The 26378-nt window shown below is 42.1% G+C and overlaps 1 protein-coding gene and 1 pseudogene across 3 annotated transcripts in view; one reads left to right on the forward strand and one right to left on the reverse strand.

Moving 5' to 3' along the window:
* The window catches only part of CREB5 (cAMP responsive element binding protein 5), a 401666-nt gene that overhangs the window by 199147 nt on the left and 176141 nt on the right, over nt 1–26378 (forward strand). The window lies entirely within an intron of this gene.
* Nucleotides 1127–2165, reverse strand: LOC122488048 (annotated as a pseudogene).

Genomic DNA, 26378 nt, shown 5'->3' on the forward strand with positions numbered 1-26378 from the left:
ACTGCATCGGCTTGGGTTTTTGAAGGACGAAATCAGAGGTAAACTTTGGGATCCCTCCGTGTGCTTTCATTTGACCCGTTGATTATTGGTCATTACCTGCCTTGGGTCCCTTTAGGAAATTGTCATATTTGATGACATGTTTGATTTCATGACATTCGGACAAGACCTTGCCATCAAGTGTGTGCATAAGCACCTTAGCCATTTGTGGGAATATTTATTTCTTTAGGTTGTCAAATACCAGTTTTAGTAAATGACCCCAGCAGTAATTTCCAAATGGTCTTGGGGTGGTTTAGTGTCACAGGTGACCTTTTAAAAGTGCAAGCCAGTGCATCCTTTCAGGGGCAACTTGTAATCTGGAGAGGCTTCTTGTCAGCCTGAAGCATTTGGATTTGCTTTAGGAAAGCTCTATCATGGTGGTAAGGACAATGATATTTTAAAGCTCACTCAAGATGGCAGGCATTGGTGCCCTCCATTTGGGTTTTGATCTTGCGGTTATGGAATGATCTTTTAATTACATGGCAAAATACATGGTTTCACACTGTCCTGTTTTGAGTCAGTTAAAACAGACAGAGGCCAGGCTTACTGTTGTCACTCATAATGTAGTGAACCTGAGACTAAGTCAGTGAAACCATACTTTTCCCTTGAGATACCACCTTTGCCACCAGCAGGTCCCCTGTCCTTGTCTAGTCAAGCTCCAATCAAAACAGACTGGATATTCCTATTAGCCCTTCTGAGAGATTCTTCATGCCCCACTCATAATGAAGGTTCCCTGTATTTCCAAAAGCTTCTTAACTTCCTGTGAAATTCCTTCCCGCCTTTCGGGTTTGTTTTTCTTTTAACAACTGAGCAAAACCATCTTTCTGTTATAATTCTGAACAAAACACCTTTGAAATTTCTTTATTATGGAAAATTTCAAGCCTGTTGTAAGTACAAAGATGAGGATAATGACCCCACAGACCTGTTGCTCCACTTAAACAGTTCTTGACTCACTGCCAGTCATGTTTTGTTGGTGTCTCTGCCCACGTCCAGCACGAAGCATATCTCAGATATCATAGCATTTCATCCCTAAGCAGTTCAGCATGTAAGTATAAAAAGTGTGTATTCTTTAAAGAAGAATAAACACAATGCCATTTTTTCACCTAAAAAGTTACCCATGGTTTCTTAGTATTTTAAGATATCTTTCAAATTTCCTTGATTGTCTCATAGATTTTTGCCCTTTATTTTTATTTGTTTGTTTATTTGTTTGTTTGTTTGTTTGTTTGTTTGTTTTTATATAAAACCACTACAGAGGTAGCCACAGCTGCCACCTGGGTCCTCTGTGGGAAGACTCTAGTGTGATTCTGTAGGTCATTGAATTCCCGGTAGGGAGATTTGATGAACACAGACTTTTTCCAGAAGTCAGGGGTGAAGTAGCTGTAGGTCTTGGATATGGCATCAAAGATGGCCTTGGCATAGTCACCAAGGGTGGCAGTGCAGCCCCTGGCTAAGGTGTGACAGTCATCCATACTGGCCATTAGCAGCAGCTTCTTGGGCACAGAGGCAGAGATGATGCTGGTGACTCTGGAGGTAGGATGAGGCTGTCAGCGTGGAGGCAGGCACCTTTGAGGGACAGTGTGGGATTTGCCTGTCTCATTCCTCTAGTAGCCTTATCACATGGGGACAATTGGCCAAGGTGATGGCCCCAAGCACAGCAGCGGCTACCTCCTTGGAGCCCTTAACGCCCAGACCAACATGGCCAAATAGTCCCAGATGGGGACAAATGCCTTGAACTTGGGCCACTGAGCAATGCACATCTGCTCTCGTATGGCCTTATCCAAGGCTTATCCTTATCCTTGTGTTCAAAACCTTATCCTTGAGGCACATCCCCAGGAAAAAGTCAGTGATTTATGACTCCTTGATGGGCAAGAAGAAAAGAGAGATATCCCCTAGGGATTTGATCTTAAGGCTCTTGACCAGGTGACCTAACTTCGAGTTGCTTCTTCAAGCTCTATCATCTGGGTCAAGCTGCCACTGCCTCCTACTCCAAGGCCCCAGCAGCACTGGTGTATTTCCACCGTTTGGTGTTTTCTTAGAGAAAAAGTGCCCTTTATTTTAATCAGAACTGGAATAAGGTCCATACATTGAAACTGGTTGACCTGTCCCCTGACACACTTTTAAATCACAGATCCACGTCTCCCTCTTCTTGATCTTCCTTGCAACTGACTTGCTGGAGAGCCTGTAGACTTTGTACACTCTGAATATTGTTGATTCCACTTTCATGGTGTCAGTTTAACAAGTTGTTTTTCTTGTATTTCTTGTAAGTTGGCAATTTCTGGCTTTCTAGACTTGCCTTAGAGTCAAGCTCAATTTTTTTTTTTTTTTTTTTTTTTGGCAAGGGTAATTCATGGCCAATGTGGAGTACTTCTGTTAGGAGGTACCAATTCTCTGTGTGTCTTTGGGGTATTGTCAGAGATTGAGAGTCTGTGCCTGGACCCATTATTTCTCTAGGGATTGCAAAATGGTGAAGTCTAACTCTATCATTCCTTCTTCATTTATTAGCTATAATATTTCCATAAAGAGAACCTACCCTCAAATCTGTGCCTACCCTCAAGTCTGGTTCAAAACTTCTTAAAGCCCGTGTCCCATTAATTTTAGTGCCAGAGAGATGTCCTTTTACCTAATAAGTCCCCATAAACAACTCTTAACTCATAAGGGGAGGTACCGTGTAGGAGAAGACACCAGGCTGGTGTCTCGGCAGTCTTGGTTCTACCTCTGAGATCTGTATGATGTTGGGCAAACCTTATAATTGATTCCTCAGAGCTGGTGGTCCCCAGGCCCTTACCTACGTGTCAGTCAGAGAAGCAGGTGTTTTCTAAGGGCATTTGAACAAATCAGGCCACGACTTTCAAGAATCGCGTTATCAAGAGTCTACGCTAAAGTCTCTTTCAGGTGAAGCATTTTATGATTTTTAATTTAGGATAAAAAATGATGTACGTCCATGTCAGGGTGTCTAGGAATCAAATGACCACGAAGAACTAAAACTCTACTGACAGCACAGTCCCAGGTTCCAAATTAGAAATATGGACTCTGGTTTCTCATTGATGTGCCTTATATTCCACATAGGGTGGGTTGTAGAAGTGGCCCAGGTGGAGGGGATACTCAGGGGAAGGGAAGCAAACCCACCACTGGGATCACGCTGGCTTATGGCAGAAGCAGAACGCAAATAGAGTCAACAGCACTCGCCTCAGAAACGAGGAGCAAATGGGGGCTTCCCTTCATCACTGTTGGACCCAGTACTTAATCACAGGAGGTGCCGCTGCTCCCCTGGCACTTAATCATTTAATAATAGAAGCTGTTCCTGGCAGGAAATGTTATGAAACAGCCTTCAGAGTGATAGGAGGAGAAGAGAGCAATGCTCCATTAAAAGATGCAGAGTCTCTCTTGGAGGCCATGAAGTTCTCTCATTCAATTTAATTATCACCAACAAATATTTATTTTTTCACTCGATGAATATTTATTGAGTGGCTCATTTGAGCAGCATGCGGCATAGGTGTCACCGTGACCCAGAGATGGCAAGAAGCAGTTCCTTACAAGCCAGTAGGGCAGAGGCAGTTTGCACAACTCATTACGAAACAAGGCGAACTTGGACAGCACGGCATTAAAGGTGCACAAATGAAAGTTTTATGAGGACACAGTAGGAAGAGATTAGTTCTAGAGGGAGGATTGAGAGGCAACTTAGTGAAGGAGATGGGCACTGAAGGCGAACTCGGGAAACTGGGTAGAAGCTGGCAGGGAGTGGAGAAGCAGAGCACACGCAGTAAGACAGGAAAGGGCACGGAGAACAACCGTGCCTCCTTGGCATCCCATCTTCCTTAAAGACGTTAAGGCTTGGAGTCCACGTGTGTGTCACTGGGTGAGACCGTGACGCTGAACAAAAAGGATGAGATATTTTAAAAGGGTCCCCTCATTTGTATCAACTGCAGTCCTCCTGATCTTGCCCGAAATAGCATGTCATGTCAAACTGCTGTCATCGTGAGCCTTCCCTTGGGACATGCAGGCCCACCCGGGCCTCGGGTAAGCACTACCCCTGGCCAGACACCTGCCTAACAAGCTCCCAACGGGGTTGGCCTGGAGATTAGAATATTCGTGATTTTCTCAATTTGATGCAACAGGAAGGTGGGTGGAGCTCAGACATTGCACCTTTCTCTTCAAGAAAATAGCAGGCATTCTCTAGACGCACAGAGCATTTTATGACTGACAAAGAACTTTCAAGGACGGGATCTGTTTTGATTCTTGTTACATGGTTTTTCATTATTCTTACTTTATACAGAAAGATATTGAGGGGCTTGTTTTTTCAGATAATAAAAATAACTGCTCTCGTTGAGCACACTGCCAAGTCCCATCCTGGCACTTTACATTCATCTCACAGAAGCCCTGAGGTAGACCATTCGTGTCCCCCTTTAGAAGACAGGCACAGAGAAGTTATATAACTTGCTTAAAGGCCCACAGCTAGTAAATTGTAGATGTGAGATCTGAATTCAGCCAGCATGGCTCCAAAGTTGCACTAGATGACCCAGGTCTGGAAGAGAAGTACTGTTCAAATTTACCATTTACCCAGCCGAGAGGACGCCTGGATATCACAGGGAACGTTCCCCAATGGCAAATATTTCTGCTGGACAAATGCCTTCTCACGCATTGGCCTACTATACTGGGTGGATTTCAAGAAAGCTGTTAAGGAGAAAATTGTTTGGTGCCTATTTATTTTCCCCTGTCATTCTACATTGAGACAAACACTATCCTCTTCAGTAAGAAAACCACACGTCTAATCCCACCTCTGTTCCTCCAGGATGGCAGGGAAGCAAACCTTGGGGACAGAGGGCTTTTCCAGGTTTTATGGGGAGCAGAGGCTCATGGGGAAGCAGCAGTGAGCACAGTGCTAGAAGACGTGGATTGTGGTCACGTGCTAAAAGTTGTGATGTCGGGCTACTTGTTGTACCCCTCCTGAGCCTCCACTGTATCAAATAATGACTCTTTCGCCTATCTCGTGTAAAAAAATTATAAAAATCAGTGTTATCTGTAGAACATCATACAAATGCAATGGGTATTATCCCTTACAGTTTCTAGCAAGTGATTACTTTTCTCAGAGCTCATCTCGTGTCTCAGTGCAGGAGACTTTTTAAAAAATGAGATTTGAGAGCAGCTTATAAACTTCTGTATACTTTAGGCACATTACAATAAAATGGGCTTAATTTAATGAAGATAGTAAAAACAGTAACTTCTAAAATGGCACAGTAGTTCATCCCTTATAGTTTGAGCTAGGGATATAGTTCATCGGTATAGATAAGAGAAACAATTTTTGCAATCCTCTCATAGCTTTTTCTAGAAAATTCCAAATAAGTTACCTTTTTGATAGCTTTATATTTGCAGAGATTTGCACTTGAGGAGATTAAATCTTGTTGGATGGAAGCAATATTGTGTGGTAGTGAAGAAGGTGGGCTTCAGAGACAAGCAGAATTTCCCTACGATCAGGAGAGATCGGCATGAGTCCTGGCTCTACCGCTTACTGCTCTGAGACCCTAGGCAGCCGAGTGAGTTGCTCTTAGCCTTGTTTTCTCACCTGGAAAATGGGCACGTAATATTAATTACCTTTATAGGTGTTTATGAGGATTAAATGAAATAAGGTGTTTGAAGCATTTAGCATGGTCGGTGCTCATGTTCTCTTCTGAAAAGAACATGGCTCAGTTGTTGCAGAGCGCAGAATTAACTTCTTTTTTTAAGGTTGAGTAGTATTCCATTGAATACCACATTTTCTTTATCCATTCATCTCTCCATGGACATTTAGGTTGTTTCCACATCCTTGCTACTGGGAATAGTACTACAATGAACATAGGAGTCCTAATATATCTCTTTGAGATTCTGATTTCCATCCTTTTGAACAAATACCCAGAAGTGGGATTCCTGAATCATAGAGTAATTCTATTTTTTTTTTTTTTTGAGGAAACTTCGTACTATTTTCTATAGTAGCTGCACCATTTTGCATTCCCACTGACAGTGTGCAAGGGTTCCTATCTCTCCACAGCTTTGCCAACACTTGCTGTCTGGTTTTTGTCCTTTGTTTTTGTTTTTTGTTTTGTTTTGTTTTTTGTTTTTGTTTTTGTTTTTGATAATAACCATCATGACAGGTGTGAGGTGATAGCTTGTTGTGGTTCGGCTTTGCATTTCCTTGATGGTTAATGACATTGAGCTTTTTTTATTTTTTCATATACTTCTTGGCCATGAAAACATTATGCTAAGTGAAAAAAGCCAGTCACAGGAAGACAAATACTGCTGATTCTACTTACATGAGGTATTTAAAATGGTCCCGTTCATAACATTAAAAAGTGGACTTGGGGGGGGCGGAGAAAAGGGGAATTATTAATCAATGAGCATAAATTGTCAGTTAAACAAGATGAATGAATGAGCTCTAGAGAACTGTTGTACATCGTACCTATAGTCTACAATAATGTGTAATGAGAAGTAATAATAATATATAATAATGCGTAATAGAGTATAGTACACTTGAAGGTGTATTAAGAAGGTAGATTTCACGTGAAATGTTCGTACAGCAATAAAAAAAATTTAAATGGTTCTGAAAATTGGGAAGGTCTGACCCTGATTCTAAATATAAGGAAAAAAAATATATGTTCCAATGTGGTTATACGTATCATCCTCGCAGAATTGGTCATTTCTTAAGTCTGACGTGACATAAGCCTAATAGTACATTTTTAAATTAGACGCACCATTGGCTAGTGGGCTTTTGATAATGTTTAAATAAGAGGTTAAACAAAAGAAATAATTAGGAAGACAAAAGGCATTAACATGGTACATTATTTTGTGCAAATTTATCAATAACAGGACCCCGGTACCTTACTAGGGAAGTACCCAAATAGTTGGTCTTCCAATATCAATTGTAGGATAAGATATTCTCATTAAACCTCAGACTTGGATCTCTGGTAAGCCTCCATTTTAAACTAAATCTTACTCAATAGCAAACAGATTTTGATATAACATCTTAAACTGATGGGTTTGCTTAAATTATTGTTTGATTTAAACAATAAATAAAAGGTTGTCTCCATCAAACGTATAGTTGGAACCCCATCAGCAAAAGACTTAAAAATTAATAGCTCAATGGAATAGTCAAAGCCAAGTCTCTGATTTATTCTCTATTATTGAGATAGCAGAAATGGAATGAAACTACTCTTTGGAAATGCCAAAAAAGAACTATCCCAGAGCCCTCTGTGCTGATCTCGTTGGAGTCTTTGTTTGGGAGTCATCTGATGAGAAAAGCTGCATTGTAAGGGATTCCTTTTATTTCTTCAATAAGTAAATCCACTTGGAAGAGGTGTTCCCATTTATAACGAGCGTCTCAGTGACTAGTGCTACAAGAGAACTCTTAACTAAAGGGAACATTCTAGAGTCTGCTTTTCCTGTGAAAAAGGACACCCTCCAGGGCCATGTCTTGGTATCTCCAGATCTTCACACAGGCTTGGTGCCTAATGAAAGATCATCATTGTCTCTGGAAAGAATCTTCTTAAGTGATAAAGTTGTTCATAGTGTAACATTTCTAGATAAAAGTTGTTATTTGGCCTTATAGAGATACTAGGAAGCAAATATTCAGACAATGCCTACTTACTTTTCCATACTTAGCTCTAGGCTTTTCTCACTTTTGACCCTCTTATTGGCATCCAGAGCCATCCTCATGAAGGGAAAGGGGGCCACAGATTGACCTGAATTCAATAATAAGCCTATCCAGCCAATCACTTTAGAGTTTGGAAGTGTTTGCATATATTGCCATGCCCCCTGCCATAGAAATGCTATTACCAAAGGGAGAAGCAAATAAAAAACAGAACACAGCCTAGGATCCAGTTGGTATTGAACATGAAAGAGTGCTTGCTGCCATTAACAGTTTTCAAAACCAACGAGAAGTCCCTAAAATGAATTCCACCAAAACTTAGTCCCAAATTTGGAGCTGAATGCTAATTTAAAAAGTTATGTTAAATCTCTACTTCCAAAATAATTTCAGAATGACATGAACATTTCCCTGTGCCTAATATGGCAGTATCTTCCGAGGGCCTCCAGAACTGAGTGGCCTTGGAATTATGTAGTGAGACTGGGGAAGCCCCGAGGGATTTCCAGAGTAAGACCATTCATGAGGTGCAGTCCAGGGTTGGCTAGCCCTGGGGATTCAGAAGGGTCACAGGGAATCCTGCCTCTTTAGTAGAATAATGTTTGCCTGGTCGGGTGGTGTGTAAAATATTACTGGAATGCAGGGTTACTAAAAAATGTTTAGTGCCGGAAAGCTTGGGTTATGATAGTTACAAACAAAGGAAAGTATCTACAATATCCCTTTTGCCCCAAAATAGATTTTAGCCACTATACAGCTACAATGGAATGTGTCCATTCATTTCTAAATGGGTCGTCTCCTACCTCCATGCTTAGGTCATAGTTATTTCTAGACTTTCATGTGACAAGACCTTCACACACCAAATTCAACAGTGTCACCTTCTGAACAAAGTAGCTGCATGTGCTGTGGTTTTCCCTTGTTTATTCTGTCTTGTTTTGTTTTACACAGCGTGTATCACTAGCCTCCTGATCAAGGTCAGTAGATTGAATTCAACCCCATTCGTTTAAAAGAGTGATAAATTCATGCCAGCGCCATGATCTCACCCCCCCTGAGTAGCAGAGTGTGTCTGTGGTGTGCTGTGAATTCAACTTTCCAGATGCAAGTGTTCTTGTGACCCTGAAACCACACCTGAAAGACAGGATGGTGTCGTCATACCAGCATGCATTCTGACTGCAACTTAATGTCTTAAGGGCAACATGTATCCAGAGGTGAAAAGAACATGAAAATGACTGATTTATTGTTTTACTTGAGGAAGACCCTGTAATCCAAAGAAACCGTATCAATGGAAAGGGCTCATCCAAACACCAGCGTGCAGTTTCCTAACAGTTTCCTGCCAATTCGCTATCGAGTAGATGTTTAGGAAGTCTCCGGTGGATTCTAATTGTACAAGGGCCAAAAGAGATCTTATTGCCAAGGCGGAGGTCAGTGATTAACACTATGATATGAAGTCATAGTCCCTGCAGCGCAGCTCTTTGTAGTGTGCCAGGTTTGAGATCTGTGTGCAGGCAATGTTGACACGTGTGCCTGTGAGTGAAAGTCAGGTGAAGAGGGTGGTAAATTTCATGTCCCAACATGAATTCTTACACACAGATTCTCTCTTCCTCCCTCCCTCCCTCCCTTCATCTCTCTCTCTCTCTCTTACACACACACACATGCACACACACGCACACACACACACACACACACACACACACACACACACACTTCTTCCCTCCAATCATATATCCCTTAAAGATGTTCATTACATCAGCCATCCATGAAGTAGGGGTAAGAAAACCTTAGTAACCTGGAGCCATCAGACATGCCTCCTAAGGCATGCTATTGACAAGACTATGAAGACATGCTCTAGCAATCAAAGAGCACCCAAACCCAAAGAAGCGGGAAACCATATCATCCTATCACTGCCAGGCCTGAAGAGAGCAGAATCGTAGCTGACATTTCTTAAAATTTTATTACGTGTACTGAGTGCCTTATGTGCATTACTTCATTTAATCATCACATCAGTCTCCTGAGGTAGGGACTATATTTATTTCCATTTTACAGATGAAAACGAGGCTCAGACATGTTAAATGACTTATTTATGGTTACACCGATGGACTCTAAACCATTGTGCAATGCAAGTCAAAATGCTCCCACCCGCTTCTCTATAGGAGCATGCATGGGAGGACAGCTTGTTACTCGGTACCAAATACGGTCTCTACCTACATGCATGTGAACACGGATAGATCTATAGTGGGCGTGGGCCTGAGTGTGCACTTATGGATGGACACTGCTGCCCATGCAAGCTGCTTGGCCTTATAGTAGCCTCTGGTCATATTCTAATCAAAAAATCCTCGTATTTCAGAATAGCCTTACCGATCAAACTCTGCCCAATCTGAAATGCCTTTTCTCTGTTTGGTGAGAGTCGAAGGAGTGTCTCAGGCCAATGCTTAGTTCACATTCTATAAATGGCTCTTATTCCTTGATCTGACTCACTGTATGTATTACAGCAAAGTCACTTACAGATCAGTTTATTTTTAGAATCTTAAAGAAACAGATTCTACAGGGAGTGTTTGTTTCTGACCACAGGCTAGTACGAATGAAAACCCATCTCGGTGAGGAACTTTCGTTTCGTTTGATTCCCCCGCCCCCAGCTCTCTGTTAGTGATAAGTCTTTGCATTTTGTGTTAAAATGTCCTGAATTATTTATAGCAGAATGGCAGACTTTTATGCCAACCTCTTACCTAGTAAAGGAGTTTTGTGGTGCGCAAGTGGGAGAAGAGCCTTTTGGGGTTTACACAAAATAATAAGTCAGAAAAAATGAACACAGTTAATACTCAGGAAAAAAAAGATTATATGCCTATTTCCTACTTTGCGACTTTGCAATAGATATTTTCCCTAAGATCAAAACCCAGGAATTGGATAAGAACAATGATGATGATGATGATGGTGGTGATGGTGATGGTGATGACAACTACCACCACCATTAGTAGAGATTCTGGATCCATCTATTAAATAAATATGGCATACTGCCCTCTACAGGTATACAATCTAAATCGGATAGTATTAAATTCATACCACTGGAGAAAGCATCCTCAAATACACAGGCCAATGCAGCAATGCAAATGAAATATTGAGGCCAGTGAAATAACTAAAACCTTTATGCTCTGCAGGTCTGATTTGTGCAAATTCTGAAGCCAGAAAAGAAGGAGGCACTTAGGGGTGCCTGGGTGGCTCAGTCAGTTAAGCATCCGACTCTAGATTTCAGCTTAGGTTATGATCTCATGGTTCGTGAGTTCGAGCTTTGTGTCGAGCTCCGTGCTGACAGCGGGGATCCTGCTTGGGATTCTCCCTGTCAAGAACAAATAAATAATTTTTTTAAAAAGGATGGGGCGCCTGGGTGGCGCAGTCCGTTAAGCGTCCGACTTCAGCCAGGTCACGATCTTGCGGTCCGCGAGTTCGAGCCCCGCGTCGGGCTCTGGGCTGATGGCTCAGAGCCTGGAGCCTGTTTCCGATTCTGTGTCTCCCTCTCTCTCTGCCCCTCCCCCGTTCATGCTCTGTCTCTCTCTGTCCCAAAAATAAATAAACGTTGAAAAAAAAATTAAAAAAAAAATAAAAATAAAAAGGAGACATTTAGTAACACGTTATTTTAATTTACTCTTTGAAAATTTTTGAGTAATGTGTATTTGGTATCGGTATCAGGAAAGAACAACTGGGAATTCGTGAGCTAGGTTTTTGTTTACACTTGAAAAAGCTAATTATTATTGGTTTGGCTCAGCCCTATTGTTTTGTTGTGTTGTGGGTTTTTTGTCGTTGTTGTTTGTTTGCTAACAGATCTTTAATGAATCATTAATTAACAATAGCAGGTTTGGAAATCTCAAGTTTTTTGCAGTTCCCAATGGTTGGATTTTATACTGCATTTTACCAACATTTTAAGATCCTAAACTAACAGACCTTGTCTTCTTTTTTTTAAGCTTATTATTTATTCTGAGGGAGGGAGGAGCAGAGGGAGAAGGAGAGAGAGAATCCCAAGGACCCTCATGCAGGGCTTGATCCCCTGAACCATGAAATCATGACCTGAGCCAAAATCAAGAGTCGGATGCTTAACTGACTGAACCATAAACTAACAGGCGCCCCATTAACTAACAGGCTTTGTACAAAAAGAGAGTCTGCCTGGCTCCTTCTTTACCCCTCTACCTGTGCCTTATCCCAGTCAGTACTCTTGTAAGTTTAGTGTCAGAGTTGAACATTTCTCTCAATTTATTCTTTGCTCAATTTATTCCTTGGAGATATGAACCAACAGAGGAAAAATCGCCGGGCCAAGAGTCTGAAGAACTGATTTCCTGGAGTACCTTCGCTTCCACCTTGGGTTCAGTTTGGAATAATTTGGCCTGAGTACCGAACAGCTCTTAATTTTATTCCTCTCCTATTAAAGGAAGGGCTGGCTCAGATGGTCTGGAGTCCACAAGTCCTAACTTTCTGGGATTTTGTGATACAGGCCAGCGAGTGCACGGTACAGTGGTAATAAGCACCAACTTTGGAGTAATCCTGGACCCATGCCTCACTTCCTCCGCTTACCTGCTAGGTGACTGTGGGCCAGTTTATAATGTCTCTGAGCTTTGGTTTCCCATCAGCAAAATGAGGACAGTAGTATCTGTCTCCGAGGATTTAAGGATACAGTGTAGTATAGGATAAAGTATTTTATAAACCATCTCGTTTAATTCCTTTACCTTGTAAAGAAGAGACTGTTATTACCCCTGTTTCACAGATGAGGAAAGGAGGCTTGGGAGATTCAACCACTGAACCCAAGTTATAGGGTTAGTAGGTGTGGAGCTGGATCCAAGCCCAAGCCGAGGCCATGCTTCGACCAGTGGGGTCACTCTTTACCTATCTCTGTCCGTTTTCCCCACCCATGCTGGCCAAACGGTGAAAAGGATGACCTTCACTCCACTCTTTGAGATGCCCCTTCTCCCATCATTCTGATTTTTTGCCAGGCTTTGGTACCTCCAACTGCAGGAGGTATAGAGGACAAGAGAGTCGGTCTGTGCTTCCTATGCTCTCAGTGCTTGGTAGACCTGGAAAGACTACGAAAACATTCACACTGCCCTGCGGTTCTCGGAGTTGACTTATATAGTCAAAAAGAAGGGGATCCTTGTTAGTGGCTGGAGTTAAAATCCCAAAGCACAGTCGGCCAAAACCTCATCCAGATGCAAGTGTGTGGTCACTGGTCATGCATTTCTGTTTGCTGAATTCCATACAGCCAAGGCAACTGCCTTGCCTCGCTGAAGATCCACAGGGGAAAAAAGTTATGTGCTCTAGTACAAAAAAATACGCAAGTGGAGTTCTCCCTCATCGTCAGGAATGTTTGATACAGCAATGTTTATTCCGTGGCCTCCATCCATGGAAAATGTGCCATCAGTCTTCATGTGGGGAAAACCGACCCCGGGCTTCCTTATTGGCCTTTCATTTTGTTAAAATGATGTAGCATCATAGAGGATAATCTATTCCAATCAAAACAATTTTGTGGAATTATAAAAGTACATGCATTTTAGTGAAATAACTACTGTTAGAGTCTTCTTGGCTGTTGCCAGAGTAAAAATGTATATAAGTTGTCATTACCATGTGTTCCTTTTCTTCACCTAATTTCTTATTTCCTCTGGGGGAGAGTTTATGATAATGATATCCTAACAGATTATTGTCTTTTCTTCTTTACGGTACGCTCATTTTAGTTCATTCTTTGGGGACGCGCTATCTTATATTTAACATATATACTAGCCATTTTATGATAGTGTAATTCATTATTTTCTGTATATTCTTATTACAGATCACTAGAATAAGTAACATTTGTTACATGTGAGAAATGGCACTCGTTTCTGCCTTAAAATATCATTTCTTGTCAGGCACTCCACTGGCTTTACCATTCTACTATTTGAGTTGTATGGTTTTTAATATAAAATTTTTGGAATGATTGAAGTATGGAAGGGTTCGAATTTCAATAAAAATTTCCTGGTATTCCCTTTGATAATTGCATTAGCTAATACTCATTGACTGCTTACTCTATGGGAGTCATGGTTCCCAGCTTTATCTGTCTCAGTCCATCAGTCTACACAACCATCCTATGAGGTTTATTACCATTATTATGCCCATTTTATGAACAGGAAAACCAAGGCATGAGAGGCTAAGTAACCTGCCCATGGTAACACAGTGCTGTTTCTGGGATTTAAACCCAAGGAGTTGGGCTCAGGATCTGCTCTCGTAACCCCTCTCCTTTTGTACCACTTTAAACCGTGGGGTGATAGAATAGAATCCATTTTATTGCTTTTTAATGACGTTTACTACTCTTTTAAATGAGTACAAATAGATGGTCATCTTAGGCAGAGACACAAGGAAGAGCCCATTAAGGGATCTAAACAATAAGCAAGAATTCGTTCTTTCTCACGTTCTATCAGGAGGCCTGGTGAAGGAGGCTGCATGTGTCTTACTCCCCCTGGTGTTCAGAAAGGGAGCCTGTGGGGGCCCTTAATTAGATTTGGGGAAAGGAGCCCCAGGAAGGCTTCATTTCCTTTCTGTTCCTAAGCTTGAGAAATGAAAAGCAGCCAGAATGTGATACAAGAGTTTCTTTCCTCATCTGTTTTTGCTCTCAAGGCTTGCAATAAGTTAGAAACAATTCAGCATCCAATAGCAACCCTTGACGGTCAAAGTTATTAAAATTTCTAATTTCCTAAAATTTTTCCTGTTCCCCACCCCTCTCCATTCAGCCACGCCCTTGGCCTTCTGCCAGAGTGTCTGGTTTTCCCTAATTAGCGTGGTGGTTCATATAATCTTTCTTTCCCTGTCTTTTTCCCGGGCTGCTGGGCATTTGTTCCAAGATCTCCATCGTAGTTGCCTTGTTATTGTCAGCTTGGGGTTTCTGAGAGCCAGCATTCAATGGAGAAAAGTGGATCATCCTGAATTTTCAAGTCAACTTGAGCTTCAATTCTTTGTATTAGATAAGATGGCACTCGGGCCATTTTAAAGGTTCAGCCTTGGCTACCTGAGGCTTTCACTTGAGGAGCTTGAAAAAAATACCAGTGCTTGGGCCCCACCCCCAGAAAATTTGAATCATTTCTTCTGGGGTGGAGTCCAGGCATCAGCTTTTTCTTTTTTTTTTTTTAAATGTGAGGTCATGGTTGAGAAATACTGGGCTAAATTAATCTTTTGGCTTAAATCTGAATACCAAGACCCTGAAAGGTCTTGGCTCAGAAATACATAAAATTCATGTAAATGGCCAATTGTAATTCCCATGACCTGTCTCTTGAAATGCGAAAAGGGCTTTTTTTCTCTACAGTTCTGGTCATCCCAGATTAAAGGGAAAGGATGAAGTTCATGGCACCTTTAAAGTGCTCCCCAGACCTTCTCTGGCCACAGCCTTTCCAAGAGGTCAGTGTTTGGTGGCTAAGATGTTTTGGCTCATCTTTAGCCGGAGACAAACCAGGGCAGTCACCAGAAGCCATTTTCACAACAATGCCTGCTGCATACTAGATGTTTAAGAAATCAAAATTTGTATGTGGCTTGGTATAAAATGCAGGGGCTACTGTACCGTGTGTCTGGAGATGAGTCTAGTTTCTTATCTGTAAAGTAGATGTGCTGATACTTACCTTCCTGGATTGTTTGACTAATTAAATTCCGTAAGTGAAAACTCCTGATCTACCTGCCACCATGCAGCGGTAATTCCTTTCTTATTCCTTCCTTCCAGAATGGTGTAGAAACTTCCCAGTTCAGAGAAGGGAATCTCTCTCATTCTAAATATCACTACTGTGATCTCGGCCAACATCGTCAACTCGTCTTTCAAGGTGCCAGTGAGGAGCGGTTCTGATATATCGCATCTGTAAGACCCCAGATAGAGAGAGCCATCAGGGACTTGTGGTTGTGGTCTGAGCTTACAGTGCATATGAAAAGACTGTGCAGGTTTCCTGAACTTACTTCTGTTTATTTACCCAAACCTATTACTGCTAAGGCTGCCACAGCAACCCGCTGTGCCTGCTCATTGTCCATCTCCTGTCTGGTCACCTCTCATAGTTCTGATTTGCCCCAGCAGGCTTAGCATCTGTCAATCTTCTCTGCCCTCAAACTCTTCCAGGAGGTGTTTCAGCAACCACAGGAAATAAACAGCCTCCTCCGGAACCCAGGGGACATGGCCAGGAAATCAAGGGGTAAGAGAAGGAGGAGACAACTAATAGAGACAGGACTGGACAGAGGAAATTTGAATTCAGAGAACACTGTGTCCTGCAGGAAGGTGGCTAGGTAGCATGGAAATCAGGGGACATGGCGGCCAAGTGATAGACTCGTGAGTCAGACAGTAGCACCTAAGGAATTAGAGATGATATGGTGCATGCTAGTGCTTTCAGTACACTATTTCTCTGACTTTTCTAGGAAAATCCTCTTAGACATTACCTCTGCTGTGTTCATTCATTCAGCAAACATTGACCAAGTACCTGTCATTGGCCAGGCACTCTACTAATAGTTGAGAAACAAGAAGGGCAGCCCTGACTCATGAAGTACAGTCTGGTGGGAAACACCAGATCATTAAACAGGCATTGAACATTGATAGAGTTAACTACATTAAAAAGAAGCAAATGTAAACAACAACAACCGTACGGCAAACTTCCGATACCTCTTCTCGCTCATGTCCTGCTTTTCCTATCCAACGAGTAGATAGCGGTTAAGAGCCCAGGCTTCTAAATCAGGCTATCTGTTGAAACAGTGGGTCCACCATTTACAACTGTGTGATCTTGGGCTAAGTGATACCTCAGTTTACTGCTCTGAAAATCGACATAATAAAAATACTTACTTACAAGTTGCTAGATTAAGTTGAGATTGAGAAATCCATAAAGGGGATTAAGCGAGATAACACGTGCAAAATCCTTAGAGAAGTATTTAGCACATATAAGCACTCAACAAAGGTTGGATTACTGGGATTAATCCACTGAAGTATGGGAAGAAAGAGGTGAGGATAGACACACAGAGGAAGTCCCTGTAGGGAAGTCCAAATGACTAATTTATTGCCCCATCCTCCTCCTTTCACCTCCGCCCTTCCCTTGGAGAGTTGTTCTGGAATCACGGACTCAGTGTACAGGTCAGCCAAGCTGTTCAGCTGCTGCCGGTTCCTGAACTCTTTTTTTTTTCTGGCTTCTGTAGACAGAGCAGAGAGGCTTTGAGGCAGCCCACGAACATCTCTGTATCATAGTTGAACGGGCAGCTAACAAGCAGGGAGTTTCCTTGCTCCAGAGGATAGTAGGACAGCCAGGGGCTGAAGGGTCTGTGCTGCTTTAAGAAAATTCATTGGCCTTCTAGAGTCAGGAAGGACCCCTTAAACATCAGGCCACAACATCCTCCCTCTCAGATAACCTTCGCTTAAGGGTCACAGGTCTTCTCGACGTTTTGACCATCCTTGATTCAGATATTCTGAATAGTGTTCTCAGCTTTGTATAAGGGATGGTGTCTATTAATTGCAAAAGCTAGCTTTTGTTTACGAGAGATATCATTAACATATAAAGGTTCTTTGCTATGTCGAGTTTCCACCATTAGTCAGAGAAGCTTCAGTATTGATTATGCATCTATAAACATAGAACTTTTGACCGATGATGGACCAAGGAGCATATTTGGAAGGATGGACTTCTGTGATGCATTTAGAAAACATGGGCTCCCAAGGTTGGGAGGAACCACAGAGGTCACATACCCAAAGCCACCCTTATCCTTCCTTCCAAACAGCCCTGACATGTGGCTGCCCAGTTTCTGGCCAAGCCATTCTGTGATGCTCTGTGCTCATTGGCTCCTTTAGCACTCTGCACCTGTAATGGCCACTGGGATAGCTTTAATTATTATCAAAGTACTACTTCCATGGAGCCAATTACAGTCGTACTTTGGAGATTTTGTGGGTTTGGTTCCAGACCACCACAGTAAAGCATATCACAGTGAAGTGAGTCAAGTGTATTTTTTTGTTTCCCGGTGCACATGAAGGTTATGTTTACACTATACTGTAGTCTATTAAGTGTGCAATAGCATTATGTCTAAAAAAAAAAAAAGTATATGCCTTAATGAAACAATTCTTTATTGTTAAAAAATGCTAACCATCATCTAAGCCTTCAGCAAGTCATAATCACTGGTCACAGATCACCATGGCAAGTATAGTAATAACGAAAACGTTTAAAATACTGTGAGCATTACCAAAATGTGACAGAGAGACACGAAGTGAGCAGATGCTGTTGGAAAATTGGCGCCGATGGCCTTGTTCAATACAGGACTGCCACAGACCTTCAATTTGCAAAAAACACAATATCCACGAAGTACAATAAAATGAGGTACAGTAAAATGGGGTCTGCTGTATGTTTTTTTCCGGGATTTCTACCCATAGAACTGAGTTTTACTTGTTTGACCTAACACTAAGCCCGTTTATCCCTTCTCCCAAATGATAGCTGTCTTATTTCTCTTGAACCTTTTTTTCAGACTAAACAACCCCGCTTGATATTTTTAAAAATTTGTCGTGATTCCATAGTACCAACTAATCTGTGAAAGTAACAAATACTGTTCACTTCTAATACCGTCTGATTCATTACTTACTCCTAATAGCAACTTTGGGAACAACGGGAAACTACATTTTGGTCCACTCTGTTTGAAAATCTTACTCTCCAATCTGTGTTTTTTGGAAAACCAAGAATACTTGAAACCAAGTGCTGAAAAAACATGTGTTTTTCATTTGCACCTGACATATTGCATCTTAAGGCATCATGCTGGGTGTGCAGCAGCTGAAAAAAGTTTTTAAAAATGTGGCTGCTCGAAACTATAGTGATACAGGGACATATGGTAAAGCAAAATGGTCAATGCAGAAAGCAGTTTGGTTTATGGCTTGGGGCTTGTAATCATTCTGATTAAATAGATTACCATATAAAAGGACAAGAGCATGGTGAAGAGTCAAAAAATTACCCATACATCTTTTACCATTTTCACCTTAAGCACCACCCTGCTAGCTAAGAGATTGACTTTTTACACACAGAAGAGATACGTCTGTAGGTTCCATCAGTATTGACTCAACATTTATTCAGTACTTCCTTTGTATTCTAAGCAGAGTCTATGTGTTATCAACAATGTGGGGTATGCATGGCTATCTTCCGCATGTTACAGAAGAAGAAACTAGGCACATGGATAGGGAACATGAATAACTTACCCAAAGTTAGGAAGTGGTCTCCCTGGGGTTAGAACCAGAGACGTGATTGCAAGGTTCATGGTCTCCAGTGCCGCCTGAGACCGACAGTGGGTCTTGGAGATGTATGGAAAACTTTCAATCCTGAGCTGCTGAGTGTATCTTGGGCAGGACTGTTGGTTCCTCTCCGTGGTAAGGATGTTTGCATCCGGATTCCAAAGTGTTACCTGCTTTAATCTGCTTCTAAACATTCTGCACCCCAATTCCAATGTGTGGGGCTTTCCCCTGTGCATCCGAAGCAATTCTCTAACACCCGCCGGGTGTCCTACAAGTCAACTAAATTCTGATACTCTCTACCCAGAGGTGGCACCAGATTCCACAGGTTAAGGGCTCAGCCCCACAAGACTGCCCCCTCCCCCGCCACTTCGGACCCCAGTCGCAAGTCCCGGTTGTCACCTGTGCTTCTGACTGACCATCTATAGACTGGAGGTTCCACTGACCCCCTCCTTGGATGTGATTAGTTTGCTAGAGCAGGTCACAGAACTCAGAGATACATTTCGCTTACTAGACGACCAGTTTATTATAAAAGGATGTAACTCAGGAATGCACAGATGGCACGGATGCCTGGGGCAAGGTGTGGGGAGAGGTCATGGAGCTTCCATGCCCTCTCCAGGTATGCCACTTTTCCCAAGTCTCCATGTGATCACCAGCCTGGAAGCATTCTGAAACCCGTCCTTTTGGGTTTTTATGGAGGCTCCAATACATAAGCATGATTGATTAAATCATTAGCCATTGGTGATTGATTCAACCTCCAGCTCCTCACCCCTCCCTGGAAGTCAGGGGTGGTGGGGTGAGGTGGGGACTGAAAGTTCCAACTGGCTAATGACAAATGTTGATTCTCTGCGAAGCCAGGTCCATCTGTAAGTGGGGTCAAAAAGCCACCTAATTAACATAACAAAACGCAGCCTGGGCAATTCCAAGGGTTTTAGGAGCTCTGTGCCAGAAACAAGGAGGAAGACCAAATATATATTTCTTATTATAAGTCTCGATATCTCAGCCTCTCATTGGCATATCTGGAAGCCACATGGGTTTTTTTCGTGCCCTTGACAGTCATTTGTGAATTGATTTCTGTATGATGTGTGGCAAAGAGAGCCCTCCAACCAAAAGTTAGAACCCCTGAGTTAGAGTCTCAGCTCCATCAGATATGAGCTGTGTGACCCTGGGGCAAAGTACTCAATCCTCTGGGATTCAGTTTCTTCATTTGTGAAAATGTCCACTTCTTAGGTTTGTGGCATAGATTCTTCTATTCAACAAATATTGAGCATCTCATACGTGTCAAGCATTCGGTAAAGCTTTGGGTATGTGATGGTAGATCAAATAGACGTAAGTGCTACCTTTTTGTAGGGCCTGCAGTCAAGTGAGGAATCTAGACAAAAAGAAGTAAGCAAACACATGCATAATTACACCTTTGGTTAAGAGTTCCAAAGGAAATGAAAGATTCCGGCATTGGGAAATTGAGTGTGTGGGATCACTTTTGAGATAAGGTGGCTGGGCATAGTTTTCTGAGGAGGATGTGTCCAGAAGGTGAGGAGGCCATCTCCCAAGGGAAGGGCAAGGAGAACTGCAGGCCTAGGAATGGCATTTTTAAGGGCTCTGAGCTGGGAAAAAGGATTAAAGTAAAAGTGATCATATATGTGTTATAAGGATACTTCGCAAACGAAAATAGACTAAACACGTAGAAAAAAAACTTCTGTCGCAAATGAAAGATAGCAGTGGGCACTTGCAAAATATAGCTGGGACCATGTTCTTCCCATAAGAGTCAAGACTAACATTCCAACCCAGTGAAGTTTGTTCCATTTCCACAAGATAACAGCCTTTGTCCCCCCACACCAAAATTTTAGGTGCCTGCACTGAACAAACACAAGCAGTAATGTTTTCCTTGATTTCCATCATCTACCAAGGAGCAGAACTTCCTCTCTCTCTCACTCTTCCATTTCCTCCACCTCCTGTCCTTGCAGATTGGGCAACAATTTCTAAAACTTTCCTGCAGTTGACTGATGACAGGACGTGGGTGTCTGGAATCTGAACTGCCTGAGCAGAGCAGGATGAGGTGGAAGAAAAGGAGCAGTGAGGGTCCCTCTCTATTCTTTGCTCTCTGTCTCCTGTTGGTGCCTTCAGTTGGGGTGACTGTCAGTAGGACTGAACCCCTACTTTTCTTTTCAGATGTATTTGTCTTTTAAATGTTCTGTTCACGCCCTTAAATGTACCTGTGCCATGTAAAGAACATTGGCAATGCTAGAGCTGGAAGAACCTACTGTAATGGATCCTTAGGGGAATGGAGAATACCACGACCTGCTTCTGGTTAGTGTTTCTTTTCTTTTCTTTTTTTTTTAATGTTTATTTATTTTGAGACAGAAAGACAGAGTCAGAGAAGAAGAGAGAGAAAGAGAATCCCAAGTGGGCTCTGTGCTGATAGCATGGGGCTCGATCTCACAAAACATGAGATTGTGACCTGATCTGAAGTCAACAGTTGGACGCATAACCGACTGAGCCACCCGGGCACCTCTGGTTAGTGTTTCTTACACAGGAGAGGTGGCTGAGGTCTTAGCAATACTTTCACGAAGAGAGGATATTCTGCCTACCCGCTTGAAGGTTAGCCAGTGCCTGACCCCAGTCAGCCTCTCTGACATCACCCACTGGCATTTTCTTCATAGTGTCCGTCATTCTCTAAAATAGTGTTGTATATCCATTTATTTTGTTTATTATCTGCTTCCCCCACTACAATGTAAGCACCATAAGTCAAGGTGCTCATCTGTCCTGTTTACCCTGTGTCCCCAGTTTTTAGAATAGTATCTATCATATAATGGATACTCCATGGCTGAATGATGAATGTGGCAAGAGATCAAATTATAATAATGAGAGCTAATACTTCTATACCTCTCATCAGGTTCTAGGCACTTCTCCAAGCACTTTAAAGATATTAATTCACTTAATCTTTAGAATAAACACACAGGGTAGGCATTATTATTATTATTCTTCCCATTGGCAGATGGGTAAATTAAGTCACAGAGAAGTGAAGTCATTCACTCAAGGTCACACAACTAATAAGTCCTAAAAGTAGGATTCAAACTCTGACCACCTGGCTCTAGAATCTGCCAGAATCTAGAATTTTACCCACCACACTGACATTCTATTCAACATGTTGCTCTTCCACGAGAATATTGATGATACTAATATGAAATAAGCAAAACTCTTTTACAACAAAATTATTTCTCGCAAATGAGAAGCTTGATCAGTTTAACAAAAGGAGGATTCAGTCATGTGTGCGTGCATAGGTGCGTGTGTGTGGAAAGAAAAGAAAGGTAGAAAATTCAGCGCTGTAAATATTCCTTTAGCTTTAACTCCTAGGTTATCTGGAGTTGCTTTTGCTTATGTCTACATCCACATCTAGAAAAATACTTGGGGAGAACATTTGGAGAGAAGATAGAGAGAGCATCCCTTCTATAAACAAATATCACTTCTGCCCTGTGTAAGGTGCTCACACGGTGGTTAAGGCCGGGCTGACAGTGATGAATCTGAAACTTACTAGTGTTCTTTTAATTTGCTGGCCATGCTGTGTATGAATCTAACAGTGATGGCAGCGATGGTGGGGGTTCATAATAGAGGGAGCAGGGAAAGTAGATTATGAACGTATGGGCTTTATGAGCTCGTCCAAAGAAATAAATATAGAGGCAGTGGCCCTGAGTCTCACGTTGGGTCCCCTTAGTCCTGCATCTTCAAATCTAAAAGATAATAATCTAGCCTGTCTCCAGTTATTGGACAGCACAACTCCTGTGCTGCCTATAAAATGAGACCAAATCTCTAAATCACTGTTATCTGAAGCCAGGAGTCTGGCTCTTAAACAAAAGGGTGAAAAGAAAATCGATGAGCCTGAAATCTTAGCCTGCCTTCGTGGCTCTCCGATCAGTCAAGATTCCCAGAATAAAAAGTAAAATGAAGGTAATTGATAACAATTTTGAGCCTCGTCTATTTCTCAGAGTTTGATAAGTGTGATCTTGGTGTTTCCCATTATAGCCGTCTAACATGGCAGGCGTATTTCCGCACGCATTTCGTCTGAGCTTTAATCTACCCATCCCGCCTGTCTCTGAACAGCGACTGGCAGCTCTTGGCTCCAGAAGGAGCTTCTTTTTAAAAACCTATTTTCACCCAAAGCTTTAATCATGTCCTTTCCCTTTCAGACCAGTGGAACAGATAAATGCATGCTCACGGATTAAAGTAAACTGATATTTTATCATGGGGAGGGCAAACATATTTAAATCTCCTCATGTTTCCCTCTCTTCTTAAGGAAACATATTTTAAAGTACATATTGTTACATCACCTTGACAATTTTTCCTTAAGAATTATTACGAGCTATGCATTGGGAAAGTCCATTTGCATCCACTGCTCAAAAATTTTAAATGGCCTGACTTCTAGGGACCTTGCAGGCCCTCCCCTGTGTATCTTTCCTTGTTGCTTCAGTGGTCAGAGTGGTTCTCCTTCGTGACTCAGGCCTAGCACTTTAATTATGTGGTTCTTCTCTCTTTTTTCCACGAACCCAAATCCTACTACTTGTCCTTCAAGCTCCGTCTTACTACTCCTTCTCTGGCCTCCTAAGTGGTCTCTCAAACCCAGCCTCCACACTCCTGCAGCTAGAAATGCACAATGCACATTGTCAAGTGCACATTGGATCACACGATGCTTCCTAGCTTAGAATGTCGCCAGCTGCCGTGGCGCCCCCTATAACGTTCATTCATTCAGGCTTCCACTCCAGAAATAGTTCCTGAGAGGCTATCATTTGCTAGGCGCTGTATGAGGGACTTCCTATGTAGAGGTTGCTGGAATAGTTTACTCTCAAGGAACTTACAGACAAGTGAGGAAGATTAATAATAAATATAAAGTGTGTGTGTGTGCATACGTGCGTGTGTGTGTGTGTGTGTAATTAAAATTTGTGATGACTACCAGTCATCACAGAGCGGTATAGAATAGAGTAAGGGAGGAAGGAGAGAAAGATGATTTCGATGGGTTAGGTAGGAAACGCTTATCTGAAATGTGACATTACACATAAGATCCAAGGATCATAAAGAGCTGGCCGTGTGAAAATGCAGAGGTGAGAGAGAGAGAGAAAGAGAGTGTGAGCGGGGAAGGGGCAGAAAGAGGGAGATACAGAATCTGCCACAGGCTCCAGGCTCTGAGCTGTCAGCACAGAGCCTGATGCGGGGCTCAAACTTGTGAACCGGAAGGTCATGACCTGAGCTGAGGTCGGACACTTGACCGCCTGAGCCACCCAGGCGCCCCAAGAACTTATGCTTAAATGTAAAGCATTGAGTGATTTACAGTTTTCATTTTTACTTTTCCTGGGTCACTGTAATTTTCCAACAATGCTTGGAGAATGGTTTGACCGGAGAAGATTAACAGATACTAGGTTTGGAAATGAAAAGGATTTCAGACAGCTCAGTGTTTGAAACTGCATGGCTTTATCAAATTGCAGATAGGCATATCTTTTTTGCTAACTTAATAGGTGTCTCTTGGAATCTTCATTATTAGCCTCATTAGCCGCAGGATCTCTTTCCCTGGCAGAACATTGTAAACATTGATTTACAACATTTAATGAATGGTCTTTCCTGGATTTTCCCAATGTTTATCAACTGTCTGGGCTTGTGAATGCTGGATGCAGGGTTCTTGTGAGGTCTGTCAGCAAAGACATGGGCTAAGAACCTGTAATATGTATCACTGTAGTGCTGGTCAAGAATATCTTGGTCCTGGGGGCTCCTGGGTGGCTCAGTCAGTTAAGCATCTGACTTCGGCTCACGTCATGATCTCACAGTCTGTGGGTTCGAGTCCCACATCAGGCTCCGTGCTGACAGCCTGGAGCCTGCTTCAGATTTTGTGTCTCCCCCTCTCTCTGCCCCTCCCCGGCTTGCACTCTGTCCCTCTGTCCCTCAAAAATAAATAAATGTTAACAAAATACATTTTTTAAAGAATATCTTCGTCCAGACTTCCTTCAACTTAATCTTAAAGAAAGAGATCAAACATCTACAGACTCAACTCAGATACACTGTAAGTTCAGTTCCAGACCACGGCAATGAAGCGGGTCAGATGAATGTTTTGGTTTCTGAGCGCATATAAAAGTTATGTTTACACTATACTGTAGCCCATTAAGTGTGCAGTGTCATTAGGTCTAAAAAAACCAATGTGCATACACTTTAATTTAAAAATACTTCATCGCTGAAACAAGCTAACCATTATCTGAGCTTTCAGGGAGCTGTAATCACTGATCACAGGTCACCATAACAAATATAATACCGATGGAAAAGCTTGCAATATTGCAAGAATTACCAAAAATGTGACACAGAGACATGAAGTAAGCAAATGCTATTAGAAAAATGATGGCAGTAGACCTGTCCGACGCAGGGTTGCCACAAACCTTCAATTTGTAAAAACGCACTATCTGTGAATTACAATAAAGTGAAACACAATAATAACAAGGTATGCCTGGATGTGTCACAGAGTTGGTTGTTACTAGAGTATATATACTCTTTCTCTCTTACTCTTCAATGAGAGAAAATACAGCAATGCAACTAATCTTATTACAACTTGTATTAATAATATACTCCACACAGCCTTCCGATATTCATTTACTTTATTTCATTTTATTTTATTTTATTTTATTTTATTTTATTTTATTTTAATGTTTGTTTTTGAGAGAGAGAGAGAATATGTGTGTATGTGAGCAGGGGAGGGGCAGAGAGAGAGAGGGAGACACAGAATCCGAAACAGGCTCCAGGCTCCAAGCTGTCAGCACAGAGCCCGACGCAGGGCTCGAACTCACAAACTGTGAGATCATGACCTGAGCCGAAGTCAGACACTTAACCGACTCAGCCACCCAGACGCCCCACTCCCAGTAATTTTCAACTCACATAGCAAATCAGACAGCAAAACCCGGACATTTTGTCCCCTCTGAAGAAGAGGTTAGGTTATAAGTAGAGAATATTTTGCATACTCCTTCTAAATTCCAAAGAAGTGAAATGTCTGTATCCATTTTTTTCTCTGATTATGTATTGCATGAGAGTGAAAGTAACACGTCTACTTATTTGAAATACATTTTGAGAAAATTTCTGAATGGGCTGTATTGAGCTGGGAACGTGTTAATGCCCACCTCCAGCCCAGTAGCCTTCATGCTATGCTTCACGAGTGCCGCATACCATTTGTTCCTCTGGACCAACTGAATAATAATGGCTCCACATAATGATTCCAATTTCCTCTGGTACTCAGTGAGGGTCAGGTAAGTTTCTTTGCCTTAGTCTTATTTCTGTTTGGCCTTTAGCATTTTCTAGAATATGTCCAGTATTCTGATACAAGCAGGAGTCTCTTCTTAAAATCAATCAGAATGTATGAGGCGCCTGGGTGACTCGGTCGGTTAAGCATCCTACTCTTGATTTTGGCTCGGGTCATGATCTCAATGGTTTGTGAGTTCCAGCCCTGCATCTGGCTCTGCAGAGCCTGCTTGGGATTCTCTCTGTCCCTCTCTCTCTCTCTCT

Source organism: Prionailurus bengalensis, chromosome A2, assembly GCF_016509475.1.
Source record: "Prionailurus bengalensis isolate Pbe53 chromosome A2, Fcat_Pben_1.1_paternal_pri, whole genome shotgun sequence".
In the NCBI taxonomy this organism is placed as follows: Eukaryota; Metazoa; Chordata; class Mammalia; order Carnivora; family Felidae; genus Prionailurus; species Prionailurus bengalensis.